This window comes from Gobio gobio (genome assembly GCF_949357685.1).
Source record: "Gobio gobio genome assembly, chromosome: 11".
Taxonomy (NCBI): domain Eukaryota; kingdom Metazoa; phylum Chordata; class Actinopteri; order Cypriniformes; family Gobionidae; genus Gobio; species Gobio gobio.
In genome coordinates, this window is record NC_137104.1 from 4,283,071 (window position 1) to 4,295,627 (window position 12,557).

The 12,557-nt window shown below is 38.9% G+C and overlaps 1 protein-coding gene across 2 annotated transcripts in view; it reads right to left on the reverse strand.

Annotated features, from left to right (window-relative positions):
• Positions 1-9,119, reverse strand: part of cap2 (cyclase associated actin cytoskeleton regulatory protein 2) — a 67,640-nt gene extending 58,521 nt beyond the window's left edge. For both annotated transcript variants that reach the window (XM_079829175.1, XM_079829174.1), the window contains exon 1: positions 8,987-9,119. The gene's annotated coding sequence lies outside the window, so the exon portion shown is untranslated. The remainder of the gene's footprint in view (positions 1-8,986) is intronic.
• Between the last annotated feature and the right edge of the window lie 3,438 nt (positions 9,120-12,557).

Genomic DNA, 12,557 nt, shown 5'->3' on the forward strand with positions numbered 1-12,557 from the left:
CATTTTCACGTCCAGCGGCACGTTGTTTAAATAGCAAATGCACTGGGACTAGGGATGTGACGTGAGGAAATGTTCCCACCGGTTAATCGACGTGTGACAACACCAGTAATACCGGTATCACCGGCGGGGGCTTTTAAATCACAAATTCTAAACCGAAAGTAAAATGCACACGGCCGCTCGGACATTTATAACGGTGAAGATGATTTATAAAGATGAGCTTCCAGAATGAACTGAAAATGCGCCAGTGGACACACACACAGTGAATGGCTATAAATGTGTGCACCTGTGCGGCTGTCAATGAATGCCAGCGCATTTTACTTTTGGTTTAGAATTAGTGGCAATTGACCTTTCGGTAAGCCCCTCCCCTCGAACGCAGATGAGCCAATAGCAGTTGAGTATCAGTTGCGCTGGGACCGGAACTCGGACATCTTTAGGTTTCAGCGCCATAGAGAAACATTGGAAAATCCGAAGCTCTCATCGGTTTGATGGTGTTTATGCTACAAAAATGCTCAAATGTCGTGCCTGAGGAACTGTAACACTGACTCCAGGGATCCTGAGAGGATTTTCTGTTTGTCAAACTCTCGTTAAGTTACGATTAAAGTCCCTGCTAACATACAAACCGAAATAACTAACTGTTCTCACGCCATGTAACACTGTAGGTCAAAAACACATTTCAGTGCCTCTCAATATTAAACTGGTTATATGTAAATTAATTTAATTTTAGATATGTTTAAGGTCTACATTATTTGTCCTACTCCTATTTTGATGGGTATTATAGTCTACGGGTAGTGAAAGGAAGAGCTCGCACTCGCAGTTTATCGGAGTTGTTTTGCAGATCATACAAAGTTTACCAGTTATTAACTGCAGCCTCGAAAAGGCATAAGCTCTGTTTGTTTACAGTTAGTTGTTTGAGTGTTTTTGTGTAATTTGCTGTGTATTTTAATGGTAATGCAACGGAGAGAGCTAGTTTGTGAATGAGACGTTAAAGCAGCACTAGGTAACTTTTTAACCTTTATAATATATTTTCAAGACTCTTGTGATGATACATCGACTTACAATAGGTTGAATGACACGTCTGCCATAGCCTGACGGGGTCTGTATCGTTTTTAATCGTACTTTTAAACTTCGGGTTTCGGGTCGTAACCCGAGAACAAAAAGAACTACAAAATTCGACTGCTTTACGGCATATACGTCACTTCCGCCACCACTTCCTTAAATTCGGACGTGCGAGCCAAACTATCATTTGTTTGCCAGATGTTATAGTCATGGCCGAAGCAGCACAGAAAAATAAGAAAGCAAAGGTTTTGTCGGAGGAAAGCAAAAAGAGGAAAGGAGAAAGTGATGGGATTAAAGGCAGAGGATCAACACTGGCCAGCGTTTGCTCGTTGGCCTGAGCTGAAGGAGGAGGGGCTACATTATTACAAGTAAATACATAAGACATACAAAATCATATTTTAGGATACCTAACATGTCTGTGATATTTGTTTATTTGTCTTGCCTCAAACTATAATGCAAATCGATTTTTCAAATTTGCAGATTCATCTATGGTAGCTTGATATTATAATATTGACGATATATGGTTATTTCCTACCACTCAAACATTGAATTGAAGTATCATAGATTCTGTAAAACGGGAACCAATAGACTAGGCTACTATAATGACGCTGGCTTGTAAACGTGAGCATCGCGATCATTTGGCGTTTGAAAAAAAATAAAACCCATGAAATTATATTCATATGACATGCTGAAACATATGCAACTGTACCTGGGATGAAGACATTTCACGCGACGCAAGCAGAACACCTGCATGTGAACTCCAGCTGTGTTCAGGGCTATCATGGTTGTCATGTCAAGAAATGCACGTGCGATGCATCCCCTGATGTAGGATGACTGAGTTCACGACAGTTGTAGAGGACAATACTGTTTCCCAACTGTAGGGGGACCCGAGAGCAAAGACTAACTAGTGCTGCTTTAATGCGCACTTCTTATGCTTGTTTGTTCAGCTCTTCCGATGATTTGATGAGTGAAAAAGGACATAATAAACTTGATAAACCATCAGTAAAGTTTGGCCATCATTCGGACGGGGTATACCCTGCATTCTGTGTCCAAAAACATCTCGGGATAAGGTTTTCACACTGACAGCTGTCATTGTAAGATATAGCAACTCCGTTTGTTTGTCCGAGTTAGCAACAGTAACTAAGGGGGGCGGGGCATACCGATAGGTCAATTGCTTGAATGGTGATTAGTCTTTTATTCTTAATGAAAAACACAATGACAAACTCACTTAAATAGGCGCTTTTACATTTCGCTTTGAAACCAAATCTTCCGCCACCGGCTTGTCAGTCAGCTCCTCACTCTCTGATGAATGAGATCGAACTCGTGCTGTAGTTTGTGCTGTATTGAGCAGACACATTCAGTTTTTAAGTGTAGTGTCTGTTCTCGAACTGAACTAAATGGTTTTATTACTTTAAAAAAAAAACGCGCATCTGTTCACCCATGTGCGTCTGGTCTGAACACCAGGTGTGATCAGGAGCATTGTTGGAGCGCTGCTATTGTGAGGAACTGAAAACCACTGACCATTGACCAACACACACCTGCTCTAAAGTCAATAGTGCAGTATCTGTGTGTTATTTAAAGGGTGTGTTAGTAATATGAGCCTATAGGCGGTGCACAACGCGCGTACACTCTGATTATTACACACACAGGGATGCGCAGCAGCACACACACATGCCAAATATTACAAATAAAAGGGTTAAAATGTAAAAGATTATTATTGTATAATACTATTATTATATGCTCAGTGAGCATATCCGGCTTGTGCTGTAGATGGTCAACTCACGCACTTTAACCTTACACACAAGCAGATACGTTTCCTCTCTGGAGAAGCGTTCAGTTTTTTTCATTTGTAAATTCCGCCATGTCAATAGCGAATCTGGCTTTTAAAGGGAAAGGGAGGTGAGACTCTGATTGGTTTATTACACGTTACGCCCAAAACACACCCATGACTAGGAGACTAAGGACAACCCTTCTGGACCATTTTTCCCATCATTAAACAAGCAAAAGTGGATTCGGACACGTACTAAATGCACATGCGTCGTTCGCTTCAGATCATGAGCTCAGATCAGTAAAATAGGGCCCTCATATAAATGTAATAAGGGAACTTACTGTAAACCAATTAACAGGTTTTTACTGAACCATTTGTACAGTTACAGTTTTTCTCAGTCGCTTTGGTACATTTCTCAGATCAGAATTGAAATTCTCAAAACTACCTGTTCAATCTTCACATCATTGTGTCACTTGTGCACATCAAAAAAGCAGTTTCTCATTTCTTTGAACAAGTTGCAAATGCTTTGGTACATCCATGCAAATGATTATGTACAATTCTCTGCTGTTTCCTACATTATCAGTTGCTTTTGTCATGTTGATCAAAATGTATTATGATTGGTCTCTGTTGAATAGTCTCACCCCAACAACATTTAGGCATTAGTTCATAGCAGAAGTCTTTACATGCAAAATGGTTGAACAAGTTGTCATAATATGTCAAGCATATTTCTATACATTTCCGTTAGACGTTCACATTTCTACTTTTTTTTTCTACAGTTTTTTTTCTTTGTGCTATGCAGTGCTGTCTTTTCCTTTCTGTATCGCAATGACATCTGTCAACAAATTACAGTACAAACAGTAAAAGCGTAAATGTGAATCTTGTCCAGTCTCTTGCATTCAAACTCCCACATACACTGAGGTGTAACCTACAATTTACAATAATTGTCATCAAAACTTTAGCCATATTTACATCAGAAAATCCCTCCAGAGTACAGTTATATTGACAACATGACTAAGCAATTTGACTGTCTTATTCATACACAATGACACAAGGACTTGTCATTCTGATGGCACTGACATGTTCATTGACACAGATATTTACTTTTGAGAGATGAACTAAGGATTTTGAGCAAGAGACTGGCTTTTGCAGGTAATCCATGATGTTTTGCTATTTGTACGAATTGTTTTGAGAAATGCACTTACTGTTTTGCAAATTGTGAGTTTGATTCGGGAAATGTACCAAAGCAACTGAGAAAAACTGTAAAAATAACTTTTTACAGTTCACAGTACTGAGCAAAAGCCACATTTCTACACTCTAAAAAATGTTGCATGTTTTGGTGAAATATGAACAAACCCAATATAAACCTTTCAATTACATTTTGGGTTTGTCCATATTTGACCCAAACATGCAGCATTTTTTCATAACATCAGGTAGAGTAAGTGCAAGTTGTCAAACGTCATACTTTTGCTGGCCTGTGTGTGTGGCCAGTCCATCTGCCATTAAATCTGCACGGCATGATCTGTGCTGAACTAATATTTCAGGAGTGATGCCGTCACTATGCGCTCTTCTCTATTTCTGAATGACTCTAAATGCAGAGCAATGCTTCACCCGGATACAGAAGGTGAGCGGAGCCCATGTGCTACAAAACCACATGTCAAACCATATGCCTTTAATGACAATGTGACGTCCTTTCAACAGGAACCTGATGGCCTATTGAATCAAATCTGTGGCCCAACTTCAATACACACATATATACTAATTAATATGTGTGTGTGTGTGTGTGTGTCCATCTGATTTTGCATTAACACTACATGATTTCTCATCATAAACGACATTATTAAAGGAACACACCACTATTTTTGTAAATAGGTTTACAAACATAGCTTAGCATAGATCATTGAATCTGAGTAGACCGTTAGCATCTCGCTCAAAAAATGACCAAAGAGTTTAAATATTTTTCCTATTTAAAACTCAACTCTTCTGTCGTGTACTAAGACCGACGGAAAATAAAAACTGGGGACTATTTTCAGGCGCTGCGTAATAAAAATATTGAAACTCTTTGGTCATTTTTTGAGTGAGATGCTAACGGTCTAATCAGATTCAATGATCTATGCTAAGCTATGCTAAAAGTGCTACCGCCAGACCTGGAGATCAGCTGAATGGATTCAAAAACGGTAAAACTACTTGTAAAAGTAGTAGTAATAGTAGTAGCCAGTAACATTGGTAGTAGTAACATTTATAGTCATTTTTGACTAGTAATTAACATTACGCATTCTTGAAAGAAAATTGTGTAATCTAGCAAATATACAAGCCAATATTTAGAGTGCTCGAGTCTAAAACTATGACTAACCTCCCATAAGCATTAGGGACCCCCCCTAAGGCCCCAAAAATGGACCTGGTTATACATTAAACTAAAATACTAGAAACATAATATATAACGTAATATAAAACACTTAAACTGTTCCGCTGCCACTCAATAAGCTACTCCAACTTAGATTCGCTGTATTTTTCCAAGGTGTATATAATAAAGGTTGTGAAATAATATATTATCTCTTCTTTGGTGCTTCACGGATATATTGCACAATGCCTTCTCATCTGAGATATTGGCCATCACCACTCATTAATATTTATTAATAAAAATTTCTTTACAAAACAATACTTTTACAGCATACTTTTAGTTGCTGTTAATTTCTAATGCATTATTAAAAGTTGCATATTATTTAATGGACCTGAGCTGACATGAAATAATGAACAGTTGCATTTTTATTAGGGCTGCACAATATATCGAAATTATCGAAGTATCGCAAATGTACATATTGCGATATGCATATCGCAACGGCACAAATGATTTGAATAGGCTACTTCAACATTGTGAAAAGTGTACGTTTTAGGTTGACGCATTTAGCAGAGAATAGACTGCGCACACGACTGTTACTCATGTGACTTGCTTGACATTAAAGAGAGTTATTAAACGCAATAACTTGCGAAAAACAACTCCTTGCAATCTCGCGCTGACTGACACACACACCGAAACGTGCGCACAAGCCGCCCCTCTGAAAGCGTGTGATCCCTTCAGTTCTGTTTCGTGTCTTGTTACACACTCAAACTGTCAAATACACACACAGTTATGTCAAAATGGCTGTCTTGATGAGTAAAGAAACTGAATGCGTGTCAATAGGATGCGTGCATTAGGTCTTAAAGTGACAGCCTGCTAATACAGTAAACCTGCTAATACAGTAAACCTGCTATTACAGTAAACCTGCTAATACAGTAAACCTGCCAATACAGTAAACCTGCCAATACAGTAAACCTGCCAATACAGTAAACCTACTATTACAGTAAACCTGCCAATACAGTAAACCTGCTAATACAGTAAACCTGCCAATACAGTAAACCTACTATTACAGTAAACCTGCTATTACAGTAAACCTGCTATTACAGTAAACCTGCTAATACAGTAAACCTGCTATTACAGTAAACCTGCTAATACAGTAAACCTGCCAATACAGTAAACCTGCCAATACAGTAAACCTACTATTACAGTAAACCTGCTATTACAGTAAACCTGCTATTACAGTAAACCTGCTAATACAGTAAACCTGCCAATACAGTAAACCTGCCAATACAGTAAACCTGCTAATACAGTAAACCTGCCAATACAGTAAACCTGCCAATACAGTAAACCTGCTAATACAGTAAACCTGCTATTACAGTAAACCTGCTAATACAGTAAACCTGCTAATACAGTAAACCTGCCAATACAGTAAACCTGCCAATACAGTAAACCTGCTAATACAGTAAACCTGCCAATACAGTAAACCTGCCAATACAGTAAACCTGCCAATACAGTAAACCTGCCAATACAGTAAACCTGCTAATACAGTAAACCTGCCAATACAGTAAACCTGCCAATACAGTAAACCTGCCAATACAGTAAACCTGCCAATACAGTAAACCTGCTATTACAGTAAACCTGCTAATACAGTAAACCTGCCAATACAGTAAACCTGCCAATACAGTAAACCTGCCAATACAGTAAACCTGCTAATGCAGTAAACCTGCCAATACAGTAAACCTGCTAATGCATTAAACCTGCCAATACAGAAAACCTGCCAATACAGTAAACCTGCCAATACAGTAAACCTGCCAATACAGTAAACCTGCTAATACAGTAAACCTGCCAATACTGTAAACATGCCAATACAGTAAACCTGCTAATACAGTAAACCTGCCAATACTGTAAACATGCCAATACAGTAAACCTGCCAATACAGTAAACCTGCTAATACGGTAAACCTGCCAATACAGTAAACCTGCTAATGCAGTAAACCTGCCAATACAGAAAACCTGCCAATACAGTAAACCTGCCAATACAGTAAACCTGCTAATGCAGTAAACCTGCCAATACAGAAAACCTGCCAATACAGTAAACCTGCCAATACAGTAAACCTGCCAATACAGTAAACCTGCTAATACAGTAAACCTGCCAATACAGTAAACCTGCCAATACAGTAAACCTGCCAATACAGTAAACCTGCTAATGCAGTAAACCTGCCAATACAGAAAACCTGCCAATACAGTAAACCTGCCAATACAGTAAACCTGCCAATACAGTAAACCTGCTAATACAGTAAACCTGCCAATACAGAAAACCTGCCAATACAGTAAACCTGCCAATACAGTAAACCTGCCAATACAGTAAACCTGCCAATACAGTAAACCTGCCAATACAGTAAACCTGCCAATACAGTAAACCTGCCAATACAGTAAACCTGCTAATACGGTAAACCTGCCGCTGTCTGTCAAACAACAAAAGAAAAAGAGAAAATCACTCAGTGCTCTTGGCTGAATAACCTTTGTAGCTTTATTATGAATCAGTGTATATTTAATTCATGTGAAGGCTACTGTTTTTAGTTCTTATTTTTAATAACAAAGATAAATTAAAATAACAAAAAATAATCGTCCACCCCTAGTTCAGGTGTGTTTGTTTACCTGGATGTTCTAGAAGTTTTAGGTTGATGTAACTATATATTACCAAGTCAAGTAAAGAGTTTTTGGTATTTAAATATTGGCATTCAATTTTTTGTTTGTTTACATTGACGTTAAAATGATATTGTCAGATTTGTGACACAAATTTTTGCTAAAACACTGCTGGTCACTTTCAGAAGTTGTAGCGATGCTTTCTTTTCCCAGAAAGAATGTGAAACACATAAATGGTATCATTCTCAGTTTTTACATAATTTAAAAAAAAAAAGATTTTGCACACTTAAAGCAATATTGTTCGCATATCGAATATCGCAAGGTATTGTATTTTTCTTCAATATCGCACAGCCCTAATTTTTATTATAATAACAAAGAATAATAACTACTGTACAAATGTATTGCTCATTGTTAATGTTAGTTAATACATTAAGAAACATTACCTAATGGGACCTTATTGTAAAGTGTTACCAACTGGTCATTATATTTCCAAGAATGCTGATATTTCACCAATATATAAATTAAAAACTTTTTGTTTATTGTGGATCATTCATTGCAACATTTAACCTGATTCTCATGTTAAATAATGACATGTATGCCATACTGACATGGTTTTAAAGCTATAGTTGTCCAATTTTTTGGCTGTCAAGCGTCTTAAAATTCACAAATTTACACCAGGGGGAAAAAAAATGTCTCCATTTTGTGAAACCCTGCATACAGATATAAAATACTGTATAACTAAAATAACAACAATTGTGAATCTAGCTAATATACAGGCCTACAAGTGGAGTCTGTCAGCGTATTGATTTATGACAGCAACATCACCTTTCTGAGCATAAGAACTGAACTACTGGGCAACTAGACAGCATCAATACTTTAAATGTAGCCTGTCTCGTCATCTTTGTCTCTCACTCACACACACACACATACACACACACGCCTGCACGCACTGATATGACAACTGACAGATCCTGCAATTAGTGAGAAGATAACGCACCCTGCCCTCCTGACACCAACACACACCACCGAAAGCGCAAAACTGTGCGCGTTCAGACACCGAATGCGCGTGCCTCCAAACAAAAACACGCACGTTTCCGTGAGAACCTCCCACCGCGCGCTCGGAGCGCGACCCGATCGTCCCACTAACGAGCTGGAATGAAAATATGACAGAGTCAGTCTTACCGAGATATCACCTCTGACAAGGTCTCCGGGAGTTACTCTCACGTTTTCTTTAGAAATAGCGAGATGTGGCTCGGCTATGGAGGTCTGGTCCTCGCGTCCCCGGCGCGCTCCCCGCTGTCACTCAACTGAGCCCGGCAGCCGCTTCCGGGACTTCCATATTTGGGAAGGATGAATCAGAGATGCCTAGATAGAGCAGTGAGACAGACTGAGCTCTCCAAGGACGAAAGCGAGCATGCAAACACCTATTCAGGGCGCACGATTATAACAACAATCATAATTGTCGATTATTCCTATGCATATATATATGTATAGTCATATTAATAATTCCTGGAAATAAAATAAATGCTGGCTTAAGTACTTTGGAATAATAGAGTTAGTTTAAATAATAAGCATGGAATAATTTGTACAAATATAGAATGATCAATATATTATTGATATAATGAAGATGCATGAAGCCATTTTGTTGTCATGTGACAAGAAAACATAAACCATAAAATAACACCTTCATGACTGTATATATAAATATTTTTCACATTTTTAATTATATGACTAGTTTACAATGTAATATGTTTATGCTTGAAATTTTCAATGTGCAAAGAAAAGGAAATCGTGTTCTTAAACTCGCTCATCCATGTCTTTATGGAGCGACGCTTTGTGTACTGGAGCGCAGTCATGCTGGGACAGGAAGGGGCCGTCCCCAAACTGTTCCCACAAAGTTGGGAGATGTCTTGATGAAGCATTAAGAGTTCCTTTCACTGGAACTAAGGGGTCAAGCCCTGAAAAACAACCCCCACTCCATAATCCCCCCTCCACCAAACTTTACACTTGGCACAAGGCAGTCAGGCAAGTCCCGTTCTCCTGGCAACAGACTCGTCCATGGGCTTGTCAGACAGAGAAGTGTGATTGGTCACTCCAGAGAACACGTCTCCACCACTCTAGAGTCCAGTGGCGGCGCACTTTACCCCACTGCATCCCACGCTTTGCATTGCTCTTGGTGATGTAAGGCTTGGATGAGCGGCTCGGCCATGGAAACCCATTCCCTGAAGCTCTACACACTGTTCTTGAGCTCATCTGAAGGCCACAGAAGTCTGGAGGTCTGGAGCTCTTGACTCTGCAGAAAGTTGGCGACTTCTGTGACCCTCAGCATGCGCTGACCCCGCTCTGTAATTTTACGTGGCCTACCACTTCATTGCTGTTGTTCCCAATCGCTTCCACTTTGTTATAACACCACTAACAGTTGAGTGTGTAATATTTAGTAGTGAGGAAATCTCACTAATGAACTATCACACCGATCACAGTCCCACACTTGAGTTCTCTGAGAGCGGCCCATTCTCTCACTAATGTGTGTAGAAGCGTCTGCAGGCCTAGAGCTTGAGTTATACACCTGTGGCCATGAAGGGATTGAACACCTGAACTCAGTGATTTGGAGGGGTGTCCCAATACTTATGGCTATAGTGTATACTGTATATAGAGCTGTCAAATCGATTAATCGCATCTAACATACAAATTTGTAAATATGTGTGTGAATACATAAATACATGCATACATTCCATAGGCGTAATGGTTTTTATACCGTACAAACCGTATATTCTATCCCCCTACACTGCCCCTGCCCCTAAACCTACCCATCACACACACACACACACACACACACACACACACACACACACACACACACACACACACACACACACACACACACACACACACACACACACACACACACACACACACATAGGCTATATTTACAAACTTTTATGATTAATCGATTTTACAGCACTAATAATATAATACAAATATTAATAGGGCAAATCGATTAATCGTGAGTAATCACATCTAACATAAAAGTTAGGGTTTATATGTGTACAATTGTATGCGCGTCACATCCACACACACACACAAAACTTTTATGTTAGATGTGATTAATGGCGATTAATCGATTTTCCCTATTAATATTTGTATTAGTGCTGTCAAATTGATTAATCATGATTAATCACATCCAACATAAAGTTTGTGTATATGTATGTATGTGATCAAATGGATTAATCGCAATTAATTGCATCTAACATAAAAGTTTTGTGTGTGTATGTGTGTGGATGTGACGCGCGCGCGCACACACACACACACACACACACAAAACTTTTATGTTAGATGCAATTAATCGCGATTAATCCATTTGACAGCCCTAAATATTAATATAACATATGTATTTAAAAAATATAATTAGTAAATATCAACAATTATATGAATATTTTTCAAACATAAATGTATTTCAAAAATGTAAGAAGCCAACGTGAATTCAAAGATTACAAAAAATTATCATCTCAGAAATCCCTGTTTGTCACACAATACTGAGGACTAATGTAGAACAAATAAAATAAAACCCTCCGCCGTCATAGCAGAGCATTATTACTTTTTTAGTCACTCCATTTGCGTGACCTCTTGAGCAACCCTATAGAACACATTTAGTGCACTTCTGACACCAGGACAGATTAGATTATATCACGGCCGACGTTAGACAAGCTTCCCTGGTGATGGTGTGGTGGAAAGTTTCACTGCTGTGTCACTATGAACAGGCGTCAGGTTACACGGCGGGCAGAAATAGATCCTCCTGAAGCCTCAAATGCACAGATGTGGCCCTTCGGCATCTCTTATTGATAAGAGAAGCCCTGAATAATTCACTGAGGCCTTGCGAGTCTCCAGTATGGGAAACAGCATCTACAGGTGCTGCTTTGGGTTGGTTTTAAGTACAGATAAACGTGATGTGAGGGTTATGTTTAAATGTGGGCTTGAGTTGCAGGAGGTGTCAGCCTGGATCAGAATTTAGGGCCGGTTTATGGTCATTACCCAAAGTGCTCTGTCCCGAACACTAGAGGACTGGTTCATCTAGGTCAACATGGAGGATCTCAGATCCATGACACAGCGGTTTGACTAAAACATTGCTTAATATAGATCCCGTAACACACACACACACACACACACACAAATTGCTTCCACCATCATCTGACGAGTCATATTGAATTATATTTAGTGACTCTGTCGACATGTGTTTACACACACATTCATTATCCAACAGTGGTCAACTCTTAATCAAGTATGTTTATTCAACACGTCTCCATGCTCTCACTTAAACTTTCAGGATTAGTTTGAATTATGAACATATTTCCTCAAAAGAATATTCTCAGTTCTACAGGTTTGGTAAAGCGTCTCGATCGACAGCATTTGATTATCACACTGGAAGTGAACTGGCTCAATCTTTTTTAATGTGCAAGAAAAACTGCTTTTCTGTGTGAAGTCAAGTCCAGTTTTACAACCATAAAACAACTGTAAAAAGAGGGATTTAAGCATCTCTACAGCTCAAATACATGAGTTTAAACAAAGAATTGACGCATGCTTTTATACAATTTAAAATGTCACATTTCTGATTTTAAATCCTGACATTTTTTCCCATTCACTTCCTTTGTAGTGCTTCAACATAACCTTGATGTTTGTTTGTGTGTGTGTGTGTGTGTGTGTGTGTGTGTGTGTGTGTGTGTGTGTGTGTGTGTGTGTGTGTGTGTGTGTGTGTGTG